This window comes from Cetorhinus maximus, chromosome 14 (genome assembly GCF_964194155.1).
Source record: "Cetorhinus maximus chromosome 14, sCetMax3.hap1.1, whole genome shotgun sequence".
Lineage (NCBI taxonomy): Eukaryota > Metazoa > Chordata > Chondrichthyes > Lamniformes > Cetorhinidae > Cetorhinus > Cetorhinus maximus.
In genome coordinates this window covers 38,484,669-38,504,740 of record NC_135892.1, presented here as the reverse complement: position 1 = coordinate 38,504,740, position 20,072 = coordinate 38,484,669, and the positions used below count along the sequence as shown (strand labels likewise).

Genomic DNA, 20,072 nt, shown 5'->3' with positions numbered 1-20,072 from the left:
TGATGAGGCGAATGGCTTTCTTCCGTGACGCTAATTAGATTCTGTTCAATGGTGAGCGCCCCAGGATGTTGATGATGGAGATTCTGATGTGGTAATGTCATTGCATGTTAAGGAGGGGTGGTTAGACACATTCTTGTTGGAGTTGGTCATTGCTTGGCACTTGTATGATATGAATGTTACTAGCCACTTATCAGTCTAGGCCTGAATGTTGTCCAGGTCCTGCTACAAGCAAGCAAGACTGTCTCATTATCTGAGGAGTTGTGAATGGAATTGAGAACAGTGCAATCATCAGTGAAGTCCCCACTTCTGAGCTTATGATCGAGGGAATGTCATTGATGAAGCAAGTGAAGATGTTTAAGACTAGATCATGCCCCTGCAGCTATGATTTCGGGTCCAGATGATTGGCCTTCAACAACCTTTGCACTAGCTATGACTTCAGTTAGTGAAGAGCATCGTCCTCAAACTCAATGACTTGAAGGGCTCGTCAATACCACATTTGGTCAATGCTGCCCTGAATTCAAGGGCGCCCACTCTAGAATTTAGCTCTGTTGTCCATGTTTGAACGAAGGCTACAGTGTGGTCCGGTGGAAAGTACTGCAGGCAGAACCCAAACTGAGCAGTTTATTGGCAAGTAAGCGCCGCTTGATGGCAATGTCGATGGCAGCTTCCATTACTTTGCTGATGATTGAGGATATACTGATGGGTGATAAATGCAGAATTGAATGTGTCCTTTCATTTTGCAGACAGGACACACTTGGGCAGTTTCTCAGCTTGTTAGACAGATGCCAGTGCTGTTGCCATACTGGAAACGTTTGGCTAGGGGCGCAGCTAATTCAGGTGCATAAGTATTCAAGCGCTACAGCCGGGATGTTGTCAGAATCCATATCATTTGCTGGATCAGTGCACTCATCCTTATTTGAGTGAATTGAAGTAGCTGAAGACTGCTGTCTGTGAAGCTAGATAGCGCAGGTGGAGGTTGGGATCAAGCATCTACTTGGTGCTTCTTGCGGAAGATGGTTGCAAGTGCTTCAACTTTGTTTGCTGTTAATGACACAGGCACATTCCAGCTGACAGAATGTGGTGGAATACAATTCTGCTGAAGTTGATGAGCCACAGCACCTCATGGATGCCCCAGCTTTGAGCTGCCAGATCTGTTCTGAAATTCTCATTTAACATATGGTAATGCCATACAACATAATAGAGGCTGTCCAAAATGGGAAGAAGGATTTAATCTCGACAAGGACTGTGCGGTGGTCACTCATTCAATTACATAGGTTATACAGGACAGAAACACACCATTCAACCCAACCAGTGCCTGCTAGGATTAATGTTCCACTCAAGCCCCCTCTCTCATCTTTCCTCAACCAAATCTATCATAAACCTCTATTTCCTTCTCTCTCAAATGCTTGCCTGCCTCCCCGTAAATGCATCTATAGTATTCACCAACCACTCCCTGAGGTAGCAAGCTCCACACGGTGTTATGGCACAGCAGATGACAAATGCTGAGCTGTTCAAATCCCAGAGGGAAACTTGAAACAACTGCCACAACTATTGTACAATTTGTATTTATTGCGAGATGCGTGCCTCAAATTCAGTAGCAACAGGACCACCATGTCTTATAGGTTTCTTACAAAACTAAATTAAACCTTTATTAAATTAAAAAATGATTTTAAGCACATACACAGGTTTACAAATTACTACTATAATAACTTCTAGCTCCCCTGATTAATCTAACTTCCAGTTACACCTCTGTTAAGGCAACAGTAAAAACACACAGACTTTAAAAGACCCAGGCAAAGTAACACAATATCCTGAACAGTTGAATTCAAAGAGAGTTTTCTTAACTTCAGTTACTTTAGACAGCAGCTTAGGCTCAGAAGCTGGAGGCTTTTCACACTTGATAGATCTTAGAATGCCTTCCCTTGCACACAATCTTCTCTCCTTTATACATATTTTCCCCTTTGAATGCAAATTCCCATTGTTACACTATGTCTAATAATCTATCAAAGTACCAATTTTACCAGTAATCTTTGGGAAAAATAAACACACAGTTTCTTAATTTCTCCTGGCTGGATGAAACATTTCACCCCCTCTTTTGAATTCAAGCTACTCTGGTTTATTTAAAAATGCAAATTCTCCCTTTACACCTCACATTCTAAAATTTCCCCACGTTTACCTACTTAACATTTCAAACCTAGCCACGCACACACACACCAATATTACTCTACAATAAATTCCAAATAACATTATGAAAATTATATCTTCCTGACATTCCCTTCCTTATTAAAAAATGAACCGTCATCATTTAAAAAGACAGCTTCATTTTTTGAAGCCATCTTACATTCCCTCCTATACTTATGACATGATTACATTACCAGATGCATGCATTAACATAACATACATTAACATACACAAATCCTTGGTATCAACAGAAGTCATTCCAGTCCAATGTTCAGGTTTTAAAAGTCCAATTTTCTCTTTCAGCTTCAAACTCTTGACAATGCATCTGCAATCAGATTTTCGCGCCCAGCCACATGTCTAATCTGCAGATTAAATGGTTGCAGTAACAAACTCCATCTGAATAGCCTTGCACTTCTGTCTCGAAATTTGTTCAGAAACTTTAAAGGATTGTGTTCTCTATAAACAGCTGATTCTGGCGAATTGTTTGCAACGTAAATTTCAATATGCTGCAATGCTAACACCAGACCCAAAGATTCCCTTTCAATCACTGAATATCTTCTCTGACGTACATTCAGTTTCCGTAAAAAATACCCTATTGGCTTTTCAATTCGAGTGTCATCTTCTTCTATATGTACAGCCCCAATACCTACATTGCTTGCGTCAATGGCCAACTTAAATTGCTTGGCACAATTGGATACTGCCAAATCTGGTGTTGTAGTTAATACAGTTTTCAAACTAACAAATGCTTTCTGACACTCCTGTATCCATTGAAACTTCTTGTTCTTTTTTAATAGTTCAGTCAATGGAGCAACCACACTGCTACAATTTGGTACAAATTTCCGATAAAACCCACTCATGCCCAGAAATCTCAAAACTTCTGGTTTTGTTATAGGCACAGGGAAATCCATGCTAACCCTGACTTTCACATCTCTCGAAGCCACCTTACCATGTCCAATGGTATGGCCTAGATATGTAACTTGTGCTTTTGCAAATTTACTTTTAGCCAAGTTCATCACCAAATTAGCTTCTTGTAATCGAGTAAATAATTCTTCCAGATGTGTAAATGCTCCTCCCACATCTAACTGAAAACGATTATGTCATCAATATAAACAGCACAATTGCTCAGGCCTGAAATTACTTTGTTCGTCAGTCTTTGAAATGCTGCAGGTGCATTTTTCATACCAAGTGGCATGACTTTAAACTGATATAGTCCATCTGGCATCACAAAAGCCGATATCTCCTTTGCTCTCTCCAATAACAATACTTGTGAATATCCTTTTAACAAGTCAATCTTTGTAATAGTTTATGATTGTCCCACTTTCTCAACCGTGGAATAGGATATGAATCACTTTTTGTCACCACATTCACGTTTCAATAGTCCACACACAGTTTGTGGTCCATCCAGTTTCGGTACCAGCACAATAGGCGAACTCCAGTTATTGCAATTAGACTCAATGATATCATTTTGGCAGTCCAAGAGAAACAGGCAGGTAGTTCAGTAGTCCCCTGGGGTCCCGCTCGCAAATCGGTATTCCATTTTGGAGGCTGATGAGGGCGCTGGTTCCTCCAGGGAGTGCAGACAGAGCCAACCTTCTGGCACCACAGGCAGCCTCTCTGTACAGGAGGGGAGGAAGAGAGGAAGAGCAATAATAATAGGGGATTCTATAGTCAAGGGAACAGATAGGCGCTACTGCGGCCGTCAAAGTGACTCCAGGATGGTATGTTGCCTCCCTGGTGCCAGGGTCTGGGATGTCACTGAATAGCTGCAAGGCATCCTGAAGGGGGAAGGTGATAAGGCAGAGGTCATGGTACACATTGGTATCAATGACATAGGTAGAAAGAGGGATGAGGTCTTGCATCAAGAATTCAGGAAATTAGGCAGTAGACTAAAAAGCAAGACCTCTCTGGTTGTAATCTCTGGATTACTCCCAGTGCTACATGCTAGCGAGCTCAGGAATAGGAGAATAGCACAGATGAATACGTGGCTTAAAAGTTGGTACAGGAGGGAGGGTTTTAGATTCCTGGATAACTGGGACCGTTTCTGGGGAAGGTGGGATCTGTACAAGCGGGACGGTCTACATCTGAACCAAAGCGGGACTAACATCCTTGCAGGCGGGTTTGCTAGTGCTGTTGGGAGGAGTTTAAACTAATTCAGCAGGAGGAGGGGACACAGAATGTTAGCAGAATAGGGACACAACATAATACAGTAAAACAATCAATTCAGAGGGAGTACAGCTGCATTAAGTTTCAAGGGAGTAAGGCAAGGCTAGATGGCCTCTACTTCAATGCCAGGAGTATTACAGGTAAAACGGATGAGTTAAGGCTGAGGATTGACATGTGGAATTGTGATATAGTAGTCATCACAGAGACATGGTTGACGGAGGGGCAGGATTGGCAGCTCAACATTCCAGGACACTGAATCTTCAGGCGAGACAGGGGAGGGGGTAAAAGAGGAGGAGGCATTGCATTATTAGTTAAGGAGTCAGTTACTGCAGGAAAGAGAGATGATATCTTGGAGGGGGCATCAAATGAAGCTTTGTGGGTAGAGCTTAGGAATAAAAAAGGGCAGCCACATTGTTGGGAGTATATTATAGACCCCCAGATAAATCAGCAGGAAATTGAGGAGCAAATATGTGCACAATTTGCGGAGGTGTGTAAAAACAATAACAATTTTAGGTGATTTCAACTTTCCCAACATTATTTGGGATAGACATAGTGTTAACGGCTTGGATGGAGTGGATTTCTTGAAATGTGTACAGGAGAACTTTTTAGGCCAATATGTAGAGGGTCCAACAAGGGACCTAATTCTGGAGAATGAAGCCAGACAGCTGGCTGAGGTGGTGGTGAGAGAGCACTTTAGTGATAGCGACCACAACATGGTACAGTTTAACTTTGATAGGGACAAAGTAATAGACAAGTTGCAAAAAAATGTTTTGGATTGGGGGAAGAGTGGATTTTAGTAAAATAAGGCAGGATCTGGTCAACGTAGACTGGGAACAGCTACTTGAAGGGAAATCTACAGAGGAGCAGTGGGGAGCGTTCAAAAAGGAAATGGGGAGGGTACAGGCTCAACATGTTCCCTCTAGGGTGATAGGAAGGAGTGTCAAGCCCAGAGAACCATGGATGACCAGAGACATTCAGGTTACGATAAGAAGGAAAAGAGAGGCTTTTAGCAGGTACAAGGGAGGAATCAGCGGAGGAATTAGTGGAGTACAGCAAGTGCAAGGTGGAGCTTAAGAAAGCAATTAGGAGAGCAAAGAGGGGGTATGAGAAAGCTCTGGCTGGTAAAAGTAGGGAAAATCCCAAGATATTCTATAAGTATATCAATGGGAAGAGGATAACCAGGGAAAGAGTAGGGACCAAGGGGGCAATCTATGGGTGGAGCCAGATGACATTGCTGGAGTGTTGAACGAATACTTCACACCCATCTTCACCCAAGAGAATGTGGATGAAGGTATCGAACTCTGGGAGAGAGACTGTGAGGTTCTTAAGCAAATTGACATAGGGAGTGACAAGGTTTTAGGGGTGTTGGCAGGCTTAAAAGTGGACTAATCTCCAGGTCCGGATGATTTGCGTCCCAGATCACTGAGAGAGGCAAGGGAGGAGATCGCAGGGGCTCTGACCCAAATCTTTAATTCCTCTCCGGCCAAGGGGGAGGTGCCAGAGGACTGGAGAACAGCTAATGCAATTCCGCTATTTAAGAAGGGTTGTAGAGATAAGCCAGGGAACTACAGACCGGTGAGTCTCACGTCAATGGTAAGGAAACTATTGGAGAAAATTCTGAAGGAGAGAATCTATCTCCACTTGGAGAGGCAAGGTTTGATAAGGGATAGTCAGCATGGCTTTATCAGAGGGAGGTCATGCCTAACAAATTTGATTGCATTTTGTGAGGTGACCAGGTGTGTAGATGAGGGTAGTGCAGTTGATGTAGTTTTTATGGATTTCAGCAAAGCCCTTAACAAGGTCCCACATGGGAGACTTCTAAAGAAGGCAAATGCACATGGGATACAGGGTAATTTGATAAGGTGGATTCAAAATCGGCTTAGTTGCAGGAAACAGAGGGTGATGACAGAAGGATGCTCTCGTGACTGCAAGCCAGCGTCCAGTGGCATACCACAGGGATCTGTGCTGGGTCCCCTATTATTTGTCGTTTATATAAATGACATAGATGGATAGTAAGTTTGCGGATGACACAAAGATTGGCCGGGTGGTGAGGTTGAGTGTCTTGGGCTACAGGAAGATATAGACGGGATGGTCAAATGGGCAGATAAATGGCAGATGGAATTTGACCCTGAAAAGTTTGAGGTGATACACTTTGGAAGGAGTAATTTGACAAGGAAGTATTCAACGAACGGCATTACATTAAGAAGTTCTGAGGAACAAAGGGACCTTGGCGTGTGTGTCCATAGATCTCTGAAGGCGGAGGGGCATGTTAGTGGGGTGGTGAAAAAGGCATATGGGACATTTGCCTTTATCAATCAAGGCATAGATTACAAAAGTAGGGAGGTCATGTTGGAGTTGTATAGAACCTTGGTGAGGCCACAGCTGGAGTACTCTGTGCAGTTCTGGTCGCCACATTATAGGAAGGATGTGATTGCACTGGAGGGGGTGCAGAGGAGATTCACCAGGATGTTGTCTGGGATGAAACATTTAAGTTATGAAGAGAGGTTGGATAGACTTGGGTTATTTTCATTGGAGCAGAGAAGACTGAGGGGCAACCTGATCGAGGTGTACAAGATTATGAGGGGCATGGACAGGGAGCAGCTCTTCCCCTTAGTTGAAGGGTCAGTCACAAGGGGACATAAGTTCAAGGTGAGGGGCAGGAGGTCTCGGGGGGATGTGAGGAAGGACTTTTTTACCCAGAGGGTGGTGACGGTCTGGAATGCGCTGCCTGGGAGGATGGTGGGGGCGGGTTGCCTCACATCCTTTAAAAAGTACCTGGATGAGCACTTGGCACATCATAACATTCAAGGCTATGGGCCGAGTGCTGGTAAATGGGATTAGGTAGGTAGGTCAGGTGTTTCTCACGTGTCGGTGCAGACCCGATGGGCCGAAGGGCCTCTTCTGCATTTTGAGATTCTGTGATGACACACCCTCTGCTTCTTTCTTCTATCTGGAGTATTTATTAAATAATTTACTTCATTCAGTTTCCTTTCAATCCTGTAAGGCCCACTAAACCTCGCCTTTAACGAGTCACCCAGTACTGGTTACAGAACTAGCACTTTCTTCCGAGCAGCACAACTACGAGCTGTAGCTTTCCTATCTCCCTTCACTTTAATCACTTGCTGTGATATCTTTAAATGCTCCCTAGCCAACTCACACGTTCTGTCTATTTTCTCTCTGAAGCTTGCTACATAATCCAGCAGAGTAGTTACTGAATTTTGACCCACCAATTACTCATTAATCAATTTCAGTGATCCCCTTACCTGATGACCATAAACTAGTTCAAAAGGACCAAAACCAGTCAATGCTTTAGGAGCATCCCCAATAGCAAATAACAGGAATGGAATTCCCCTATCCCTATCCTGTGGATAATCCTGACTATACGCCTTCATCATAGTTTTTATAGTTTGGTGTCATCTTTCCAAAGCCTCTTATGACTCAAGATGATAAGCTGTTGACTTCAATTGTTTTATCCCCAAATTGTTCATTACTTCTTTAAACAGCTGTGATATGAAATTTGAACCCTGATCTGATAGTCAAAAATTTAGTTAGCTCTTCCACAATTTTCTTTCTAATAATATTTCTCAAAGGTATTGCTTCAGTGCGTTGGAAATTACAGGGAAAATATGTTGAAATTGTAGCGGTGCAGAAAAGCACGAGAATAAAAGTACTATGGGTTCAGAGGTCCATACACAGAAAAAACCAGTAGTTTTTGTACAGGTAAAACAGGAAGAATAAGTGATAAGTAAAGAAGTGGGAATGTGTTCACAATTTATCCAAGAGAATTCTGAGGAGCAGGTTGCATTGTACACACATCCATTATTGTCAATAAGTACTGATTTCCGCTTTTAGTCTTGGGGTGGTGGTGGGGTCCTACACAATCAATCATGACCCTAGTAAATGGTTATTCACATGCTGGAATTAGAATTAAAGGTGCCAGCTCAATCACTGCTTGCTACTTGTGGTTTACCTATCACCTGACATGCATGGCATGTTCTACAGAATTTGACTACATCCCTAAGCAATCCAGGCTAACAAAAATGTTTTTGTATTTCCGTCTGTGTCTTTCTAATTCCTAAATGTCCCCCCATTGGAATTTCATAAGCTATCCTCAGAATCTCATTTTTATATCCAAATGGCATTACAATATGATGCACCTCCCTCCAGCTTTCATTTGCTAAAACATGATACGGTCTCCATTTTCTCATTAAAACATTACCCAAAACATTCTGGAATACATTTGCCTCTGTTTCTGAGTAAGCTGTCTGATATAACTGTCTTATTTGCGTATCTTTTTTCTGTAACTCCACTAACTGTCTTGAGTTTAACACTTCAGCTGCATTGTCTTCCAGTCTTTCCTCCTGAACAACCCTATGAAACACAGTGTCAGCTAATTGGATTTCCACACCTTCTCACTGCCTATGAGCTTCCTGTTCTTGTTTCAACCTATGAGCTTGTGATCTTACCACACAATCTGAAAACAATTCAGGATGCTCTCTCGGCAATACTTCTGTTGAAATCACTTCTACAGGCTGCTCAACTACCATAGACATTGCCACATCATTACCCAAAATAAACTGAACGTCTGCAATGGGCAATTTTTCCACTACTCCAACAATCACCTCACCTGTTTTCCACTTACTCTTTAAATTCACCTTCCACAAGGGAATAGGTTTAGCATCTCCATGAACTCCACTTATTATCACCTGTTCCTGCAATACTCCCTTTGAACAACAAATGTCACTATCCCACAACATTAAGATTTGACTAGCCCCTATGTCTCTTAAAATTTTAACGTCTTTACCTACTCCACCCTGTACACATGGAAAGACTTTCCCTTCACATTCAAAATCTTTAAATATTTCTGCAACCTGCTCCTCAGAATTCTCTTGGATAAATTGTGAACACATTCCCACTTCTTTACCTATCACTTATTCTTTCTGTTTTACCTGTATAAAAACTACTGGTTTTTCCTGTGTATGGACCTCTGAACCCACAGTACTTTTATTCCAGTGTTTTTCTGCACCCCTACAATTTCAACATATTTTCCCTGTAATTTCCAACACACTGACTTAGTGTGCCCAACTTTATTACAATAAAACACCTCAATTTTTGGGTGTCACCTCTACCCTCAGCACCTTCTTTTTTATTCTGAGAAAAAACCTCCTGGGAATTTTCATCTCCTCTTTCTCTTCCCTGAATACCCATCTTCCTTTCACCTTCCCACTTTCTATGCTTCCCTAATTTAAAAGAGTGACAAAAATAGGTTTAGCTGAATGAACTAACTCAATCATCAGCTATCTCTGCTGCTTGTCTTACCATTTGAATCCTCTGTTCCTCCATGTGAGTTCTCACTACCGAAGGAATTGAATCTTTAAATTCTTCCAAAAGAATTACCTCAGAGCTGCATATGTTATCTCTATCTTTAAGGCCTGTGTATCCACCTGTCAAAATTACTTTGTTTTATTCTTTCAAACTCAATATAAGTTTGCCCAGGCTGTTTTCTCATATTCCTAAGTTTCTGCCTGTATGCCTCAGGAACCAACTCATATGCACTCAAAATAGCCCTTTTTACCACACCATAGTTCACTGACATTTCTTCTGACAATGAAACATAAACCTCATGTGCTCTGCCCACCAATCTGGATTGTAATAACAATGTCCAGTTTTTCTGTGGCCATTTCATCTGTTTAGCTATCTTCGCAAATGAAATAAAGAATGCTTCAGCATCACTTTCTTCAAACTTTGGAAGAGCTTGTACAAATTTAAACATCTCCCCGCTGGGTTCTGATCTGGACATAAGTACTTCCGCACCTTCTGTTGTTTCTTTAACTGCCAGCAGTTTCAGCTGGAAGTCTCTCTCTCTCTCTTTTTTCTCTTTCCTCCTATTCTAACCTCACCATTTCTAATTCCCTTTCCTGTTTTCTCTCTCTCTCTCTCCTGCCTTTCTGCCTGTTCCCTTTGGAATGCCCTTTCTCTTTTCTTTCTCTGCCCTTTCTTTTTCTGCTGCCTCTAGTTCCAATTCTTTTCATTTGCAACTGAATTTGAGCCAATTCCAATAAACCACCCCTTGGAGAACTCGGTCTCTCAAGTATTCCTTCCAATTTCAAATGCTGTACTATACCGCCAATTATGTATGATTTCCTTACCCCTGCAGGTAACCCTAATTGTAACTTATCTGCCAATTCCATTAACTTAACTTTATGTACCTTATGTAAACCAGCCAAAGGTATAACTTCAACTCCCAGACAAGTCTTAGCAACTGCCAAAGCCATATTGCAGTCTCACCACTTTTAAAAAAACCCCACACCAACTCCTGAGTTCAAAGTGCTTCTCATACTCATAACCTTAAGATTCACCAACTCCAACCCAATCAAGGAATATCAAATATAATCCCACAAAGAGCCCCCAACTATGTTATGGCACAGCAGATGGTAAATGCTGAGCTGTTCAAATCACAGAAGGAAACTTGAAATAATTGCCACAGCTATTTCACAATTTGTATTTATTTTGAGATGCTTGCATTGAATTCAGTAGTAATAAGACCACCATATCTTATAGATTTCTTACAAAACTAAATTAAACCTTTATTAAATAGGAAAATGATTTTAAGCACAAAGATAGGTTTATAAATTACGACTATAACTTCTGGCTCCCCTGATTAATCTAACTCCCAGTTACACCTCTGTTAAAACACAGACTTTAAAAGGCCCAGGCAAAGTAACATGATACCCTGAACAGTTGAATTCAAAGAGAGTTTTCTTAACTTCAGTTTCTTTAGACAGCAGCTTGGGCTCAGCGGCTGGAGGCTTTTCACACTTATTAGATCTTAGAATGCCTTCCTTTGCACACATTCTTCTCTCCTTTATACATATTTTCCCCTTTGAATACAAATTCCCATTGTTACACTATGGCCAGAATTTTCCGTCGGCGAGTTGGGGGTGGGGCCCGCTCGCCGACGCGAAAACGACACGGGATGACATCGGGCCGATGTCATCCCGCCTCATTTAAATATTCAGGAAGGCGGGCGGACAGCGAAATCAGCTGTCCGCCCGCCAACCTGTCAATGGCCAATCGAGGAGTAGTTAACCCGATTAAAGGCTCTGCCCGTCCAACCTTAAGGTTGGCGGGCAGGCCAGGGGGCTTCTGAAAAAACATGAAACCTCATCCACCGGTGGGATGAGGTTTCAAGTCTGTTTTTAAAAAGTTTAATAAAGGTTCTGTGCTTTTTATTAACATGTCCCATCTCGTGTGACATTGTCACATGAGGAGGGCATGTTAATAATTTTTTTATTTTTCTATTTTTGAGGTTTATAAAGCTTTCACCGATCTTCCTGTAACAGCACTTAGTCTCAGGGAGATGTGCGCTCTTTAACGCGCATGCGTAAAAGAGCGCACTTTGACAGTTGGGGAATCCCTCCCCCCACAGGAAGTGCATAGCGCTTCCTGTCAGGCAGGCAGCCTGCTGGGCGGGCCTTAATTGGCCCGCCCACTCAAAATGGCGGCAGGGCTCGCTTCGGCGGCGATCAGCTGCCTGCCCACCGCCGAGCCGGTCAGGCCCGCCCGCCCATCAAGGGCAAAATTCTGCCCTATGTCTTTGGACTTTGCCTCTCTAATAATAAAAATCTATCAAAGTACCAATTTTACCAGTAATCTTTGGGAAAAATAAACACACTGTTTCTTAACTTCTCCTGGCTGGGTGAAACATTTTACCCCCCCTCTTTTGAATTCAAGCTACTCTGGGTTTATTCAGAAATGCAAATGCTCCCTTTACACCTCACATTCTAGAACTTCCTGCATGTTTACCTATTTAACATTTCAAACCTAGCTTATCTTCTGATACATCAAAGCCAGCTGCCTTTAATTAAATTAAGTCACACACATACATAGACACAGACCCCACTATTACCCTACTTTATAATAAATTCCAAATAATATTATGAAAATTCTGTCTTCCTGACAGCTGTTTCCACTCTTTGGGTCAGGAAGTGTCTTCCAAATTCCCTTTTGGATTTCTTAATGACTATTTTATATTGATGGCCTCTAGTTATGCTCTTCCCCTCAAGTGAAAACATTGTCTGGTATCTTCTGCCCTCCCACATGGTGAGTTTAGTGGGGAGGAGCATTTAATCAGGCAGGAGGGTGGTTGGTGAATATCTAGCTTCCTTCCCATTTCCACTTTCTGGGCCTTCCCTTCCCACCACCAACTGAAGTCCTTAAGTGGCCAACTGATGCCCACTTAAGGCCCTCATTCCGCCATTGCTAGTATTAATCCAGCGGCAGGCGCAGGGTTCACCATGCAGGGAGCATGGCAACCCATGTGGGGTTGTTTGTGGGGGGACCCACATTCAAAGGCATCTCGTGCCTGATCAAAGAACCTGGCCTCAGGAAGTAGAGGGGGTGCCGCTGAGAGCCACCCCCTGCCCTTGCTGCCGACCCCCTTCCCCCCCTCCCTCACGACCCAACCCTGCATAGCCCCCTCCTGTAGTGGAAGCCTCTCACCTGTGGCCTGGGATCCAACACTGATCCTAAGCCTCGGGTGGGTGCCATACCAGTAGCAGCCACCATCTCCAGAGGAGCTGCCAATCAATAGAGCTACCAGCGTCTGAGTAGCCAGCAGCTCTCATCAGGCAGGACCTCCACCCCTGGGGTTTATGATCCCAACGAAAGGCCCTTTGCTGACCTGCCAAGTGCCTGAGTGACACATGATGTGGCAGGCCTCCTGAGAAATAGGTGACGTGAGGTTCCTGCAGGTTCTTCAGACTGCGACCCAGAACTACATAAAATTCCAGCCATTCTCTCTGTGTGCATTCTTACCAAAACGCTTCATAATTTTAAAGAACTCTATTAGGTCACCTCTCAACTTTCTTTGTTCAAGAGAAAGAAGGCCCAACCTGTCAATCCTTTCCTGTTAAGTACGCCAAGCATTTCTGGTACCATCCTTTTAAATCCTCTCTGCGTCTTCTCCAGTGCCTCTACGTCCTTTTAATAATATGACAGCCAGAACTGCACACATACTCTATGTATAGTCTAACCAAGGTTCGATACAAGTTGAGTATAACTTCCCTACTTTTCATTTGTCTCTCCAACAGGTTTGTTTTTAGTCTTGCTAACCTGTGGCGTAGCTTTTCGTGATTGACGTATTTGTATTCAGAGATCCTTGTTTTTCTACCCCTCTTAGATTTGCACCTTCCAAGTATTAACTGACCTCCGCATTCTTCCTATCAAAATATACTACCGCACATTTATCTATGTTGAACTTCATTTGCATTCCTGCTGATATTGTCAAGGATAAACGCATCTGCAGCATGTAGGTTAGCAAGGATGAAGTTAAAAGTAGGTGTTTCGCTTATGTTGGGTCTTTCACCTCCTGCCACAAGCCTCATCTTTTGAAGATATGTGTTTCAGGACTTGGCCAGTTCTGTCAGTAGTGATGCCACCGAGCCACTCTTCGTGATAGCCATTGAAGTTGCTTCATCCAATGTTCACTCTATGCCCTTATTACCCTAAGTGCTTCTTCCAAATAGCTTTCAAGGTGGGGGATTTACTCATTCATTAGTTGAAAGAGGGCAGTAGGTGGGAATGTGGTTCACATTACCCATCATGGGCTGTTTGTGGAATTTGCACATAAGGAGTTAGAACAGTTTTCAGTTTCACTGAACAAGGATGCTTTTTGAAGCAGGTCTAGCTGAAGGAAGCTCTATGTCTTTAGGGTCTGGGACATGTTGGTTTGGATACTGTTTATGGTAATAAAGTGATTAAGTGGGCAATATAACCATGGTAACTGGATCATTGGGCGAGTTTGAGCTGAACATAAGTGTATCTTCTTGGCTCCATGTTATATGATGTCTGACTGTATCTTTTATATTGCAATTTAGTGTAAGCATGCATGGAATATAGAGATCAAAAGGTAGAATTAGTTTAAATGTTTTAAGTAAACCACTGTTTGCTGTAATCATGCTGGAATGGTGAAGCTAGTACTGGAGTTCTTATAGCGAGTTGTGAACTTAGTAATATCATATGGTCATATCATATAGAATTGTATTGTATGCTTGGACTGCGTAACATGAGTTTGTTAAAGATAAAGATCTGATTCTTTGATTGTTACAACTTGTGTCTGGGTTTAAAGTAACAAAAAATAATAGAAAAGGAAAGCAGTCACCAACAGTAATATGCAGCAGATTTTCTTCCCTACCCATCTTTCACCTGATGTGATAAGATTTCATGGATTTGGAGTCAATGTTCTGGAGCCCCTCCCTCCTGACTGTGCCCCCAATTCTGGTGGGTCTGACCTGCCAGTAGGACATGATATACCTAGGGCTGGTGATAGAGGAGTGGCCATTGGCTGTAGGGTATGACATTTGGTGAGTATGACTACATCAGATTGTTGCTTGTGTTAAAATTTCTCCACAATAAGACAAGTCCCCAGCTGTTAGTGAGAAGGGGCAACTGGGCAGGGTATGCCTTTATGTCCAGTGGCCAGGTCAATAACAGATAGTCTGTTCAGCTTTATTCTTAAATCAACTTTATCACAGCAGTTTGATACAATTACGTGTATTTGTATCACGTTGAGAGTCAAGGACATTGATGTGGGTCTGGAGTTACATTGGGCCAAACCAGGGAAGGACAGCAGATTTCCTTCCCTAGAAGACAAATGAATCAGATGGGTTTTCACAACAATCCAGTAGTTTCAGTCACCGTTACTGAGAACTAGCTTTCTACTTTAGACTTAATTAATTGAATTTCAATGCCCTAGCTGTCGTAGTGGGATTTGAATGCATGTCTCCAAAGCATTAATCCAGGCCTCTAGATCACTGGTTCTGTATTATAAATACTATACTACCACTCCCATTGGTATTTTGCAATAAAATGTCATATGAATTTGAAGAGATCAGAGTCCTACTTACGATTGGTGTGGTTGGGGGCCTTATGAAGAACAGCCCCACCACAGGCCTTACAGCTCTGCATTCCTGTCTTTTTGTTCCAGTTCCTGCAGTGCAGGGTCTTATATCCAAATGTCAAAGTCCACACCTTCAGTCATTGCAAAGCTATGCAGAGCACAACATACTACAACAATCCTCACCGCTTTCTCTTTGAAGAACACCAAAGAATGCCCAAATTCATGCAGGCTCCTGAAACCGCTCCTCAGAACAGTGACAATTCTCAGATTGACCTGCCTGGTAGACATTTGCACCTGTTGTAACTCCCCTAAACGTTAGTTTGTAGAGTGCGAAAGCATGCCCAAAGCATTGCAGCAGAAGGTAAAGCCTTGTTGCCAATTATCTATCCTTCCGTCAGTCCTATCCTCAAGCCTGCCATTACTGAGCTACACACGATGAGAGCATTATGACAGCTGCCTGTGCACTACATCTAAAGGATATGCAAGCCGGGTACACTACCTGCACACTAAGGGACTGGAAACCCTTCCTGTACATGTAGCTATGTGGTTCTGAAGGGAAGCTTTTAGTGTCAATTGTGTTCATCACTCGAGCACTCTGGGAAAACCAACAATTCTATTAAAGTCAGGGTCATCCTCCTTTGCTCCACTGCTCACATTCCAAATTTAATGTATTGGCAAGCTCAACGGAATAAGGTGTCCATCACCAGTCAAATATTGTCCCTCACTTCACCATGATTCATGTGGAACAGGACGTCGTGGCTGGCTAGAAGGATTGATATTCGTAAAAGTTGAGGGCCTTGGTCATCTTTATTTACACCAAGAGGATTCTGCAGCATGTGGCCCAAAGTTTCCCAAGACACTTCAGAGCAAGTTGCACAGCTAGCCGATTGAATCCTTTATTAGTACTCAGACATCTTCTGGGATGTCAGTTGAAGCCTGCACACTCTCTGAGAAGGGTACCTGTCGATGTAGTGCAGTTCTTTCTTGTGATGCTTTGTTCTCTGGGGTTCATGTCTCTGGTTCTCTCCCTTGTCTTCCTTCTCCTCCTGCAACATTACAAAAAATCAAGGATGCAGCTATAAAATGAGCCATCTTCGTTAATTTACAGAATCGGCTGTAAAATGCCTGCCTACAGCAGCAAGAGATGATGATGGCATCAACCTTTTTCCAGGTCAGCACTTGCTTTGGGCGACCAAGGTGTCCATGCACCTGAAAATTTGAATGCAATGTTAAAAGCATGGGCAATTGGAGGAGACGCATATTTCAGAGTTGGGTTGTTGCCAATTTTGTGGGCAGACTCATTCCAACACAGAGCTTGATGGAGTCATACAAAACATGGCAGGGATACTTAGGAGTCTGAATTTTTGCAGGATCACATGTGCTTAAAATTGTGGTCTTTTCAGCCATATACTTGGTTGTGGCAGAACAGCATGTTTTCCTGTGCTCAAAGGCCTAAATGTGCAAATCAAAGCGTTTAAGTTGCTGGAAAACAATTACTGGAACTTCAGAGAAACATCAATTGCACACAGTAACACCTGAAGCTGTGTGAAGCATTATCCAAATTGGTACAGTAAAACACAGTGGTCTAGAAGCTAGTGTGCACGAGGATCACGAACTGGCCCTGCTCAAAGAATTCAAGGTGGGTATGATGCAATTTTGGTGTACCCACCTCATTTCCCTAATTGTGATGCTGGGCCAAACAGCAGCCCAGCCACTCCTCTAACTTCCAGGGCACCAGTGGCCTCTGTACAAAAGAAGACTCAGCAGCGTTTTTTGCTAATCAGTGCTCCAGGCAGTTTGGTCCTCAAAGACTCACCGTCAACTAAAGGGTGCTGCATTCCTGAAATCATGCCTGGCACTAAATTATTTCTGAAAAGTTCAGGGATGACTCAACAGGCACTGAAGGGGGTTCCCCAGTTCAGTCACACCACTCTGGAGTCTCTAGTCACCATAGTGGAATCTAGAAGAAGGGAAATTATTTCTCTGGGGTGGAAGGAAGCCCTCAATGCACAGCCTGAGGAAGAAATCAGAACACGTCACCCAGGAGGCAAATGCCCATGGTTTGGTGCCATGAACAATGTCAAAAAATACACTGACCTCAAGGTGAATGAATGCATTCTCACAGTACATCTCATTCCCACAACACTGATGCCCTCTCAATCAGTTCCATGCATCGCACTCCATCACTCAAAGCCACCCCTCTTGGCACTCGACTTATGCCTAACATTATTCAGAACCTAAGAAATAGGAAAAGCAGTAGACCAGTTGTCCCCTTGAGTCAGCTTCATCATTAAGATCATGGGTCATCTGATTGTGGTCTTAACTTCACTTTCCAGAGTGCACCTCATAACGCTTCATTTCCTTGTAGATTAAAAATCTGTCTAACTCAACTTTGAACATATTCAATCACTCAGACGACTGCTATCTGTGGGACAGGCTTCCAAGGATTAACGGCCAGAGATGAAATTCCTCCTCATCCCCATAAATTCAATCATACAAATTAGGAGCAGGAGGAGGAGAGCACCTTCGAGCTTGCTATGCCATTTGATAAAGATCATGGCTGATCTGACTGTGGCCTCAACTCCACTTTGCTGCCTACCCCCAATATCAACTCCCTTGTTAGTCAAAAATCTACCTATCCCTTACTTAAAAATATTCAATGACCATGTCTCCACTGTTCTCTAAGGAAGACAGTTACACAGGCTCATGGACCACATGGAAAAGTTCTCTCATCACCATCTTAAATGGGAGGCCCTTTATTTTTAAACTGTGTCCCCTCGTTCTAGTCTCTCCCACAAGGGGAAACATCCTTTCAACATCCATCCTGCCAAGTCCCCTCAGGACCTTTTACATTTAAAAAAGATCACCTCTTATTCTTCTAAACTCCAATGGATACAGGTCCAACCTGTCCAACCTTTCCTCATAAGATAACCTCCTCATCCCAGAGTTCAGCCAGCTAAACGTTGTCTGAACTACTTCTAATACAGTTATGTCCTTTCTTAAATAAGGAGACCAAAACTGTACACAGTGCAACAGAAGCAAAAAAAGAAAATGTTTGAAAAACTCAGCAGATTGAACAGCATCTGTGGAGAGAAAAAACAGAGTTAACGTTTCGAGTCCATATGGCTTTTCTTCAGAGCTAGAGAAGTAAAAAGGGGATGAAATTTATACTGTTTAAAGGGGGTGGAGCAGGTGAAGCTGGATAGAAGGCAAGCGATAGGCGGGGGCAAAGGGCAGATTGCCAAAGATGTCATGAACAAAAGAACAAATGCTAGTGGTATTGGCTAAAGGAGGTGCTGATGGTGGCATTAAGGTCAGAAAGCAGAATGTGATAATAGCAGGACAAGGGTAAGCACTGTGGAAAGAACAACATAAACAAGTGACAGATGGTCCTTGTAGGAGTGGGGTGGGGGGAGGGGACAGTAGTGGGGGGAAAAAAGATCAAAAATAGGATAAAAAGTGGGGATAAAACAATGAATAAAAATGAAAATAAATAAATAAAAATAAAAATAAGTGGATAAAAAAAAATGAAAATGAATAATGAAAAAAAGGGGTGAGGATGGAGGAGAGAGCTCATGGTCTGAAGTTGTTGAACTCAATTTTTAGTCCGGAAGGCTGTAAAGTGCTTAATCGAAAGATGATGTGCTGTTCTCCTCCAGATTGCGTTGGGCTTCACTGGAACATTACAGCAGGCCAAGGATGAACATGTGGGCATGAGAGCAGGGTGGCGTGTTGAAATGGCAAGCGACAGGAAGGTCTGGGTCATGCTTGCGGCAGTACACCAGATGTGGTCTCACCAATGCCCTGTGGAACTGGAGCAAAATATCCTTATTTTTATATTCCATTCCCCTTGTAAGAAATGACAACATTTAATTTGTCTTCCTAATCATTTGCTGTACCTGCATACCAACTATTTGGAATTCATGCACCAGGACCCAGATCCCTCTGCACCGCCAAGTTCTGCAATCTCTCTCCATTTAAATAATATGCTGCTTTTTATTCTTCCTGTGTTCAAGTTCACACTTTCCTACATTATACTGCATCTGCTCATTTTTACCCAATCACTTGAGTCTGCAAAGGGATATAGATAGGTTATGTCCTCTTCAAAACATTCTTTCCTTTTTTGTTTGTGGCATCAGCAAACTTAGCAACCATACATTCTGTCCCTTCATCCAAGTCATTGATACAGATTGTAAATAGTTGAGGCCCCAGCACTGATCCTTGTAGCGTTACAATTTGCCAACCTGAAAATGATCCATTTATGCCTAATCTCTGTTTCCTGTTAGCTAACCAATCCTCTATCCAAGTTCATGTGTTACCCCTGACATCATGAGCCCTTTTTTTGTAATAACCTTTGACGTGGCACCTTGATAAATGCTTTCTTCAAAAATAAGTACATTGCATCCACAGGTTCACATTTATCCACGTTGCTTATTACTTCCTCAAAATAACTCTAATAAATTAGTCAAACACAAAACCATGCTGATTCTGCCTGATAGCACTGAGATTTTCTAAATAACCACCTTAATAATAGATTCTAGCATTTTCCTTGTGACAGGTGTTAAGCTAACTGTCTTGTGGTTTCCAGCTTTCTGTCGCCCTTTGAATAGAGGAGCTATATTTGCCATTTTCCAATCTGATGGTACCTTACCAGAATCTTAGGAATTTTGGAAAATTAACACCAATGCATCCAGCCCATTAAGACCTGGGGGCTTGTCATCTTTGAGTTCAAATAACTTTCTCAATACACTTCAGTGATTATAATTGTTTTTAGTTCCTCCTTCCCTTTCACCTCTTGATTCATTTCTGGGATGTTATTTGTATCCTC

General features: G+C 42.6%; 1 protein-coding gene across 4 annotated transcripts in view; it reads right to left on the bottom strand.

Moving 5' to 3' along the window:
• tulp4a (TUB like protein 4a) overlaps nucleotides 1-20,072 on the bottom strand; it is a 408,102-nt gene that overhangs the window by 331,143 nt on the left and 56,887 nt on the right. The window contains exon 2 of one of the 4 annotated variants that reach the window (XM_078556827.1): nucleotides 16,205-16,290. The exons of the other annotated variants lie outside the window; for them this stretch is intronic. The gene's annotated coding sequence lies outside the window, so the exon portion shown is untranslated. The remainder of the gene's footprint in view (nucleotides 1-16,204; nucleotides 16,291-20,072) is intronic. 4 annotated transcript variants of the gene reach the window in all.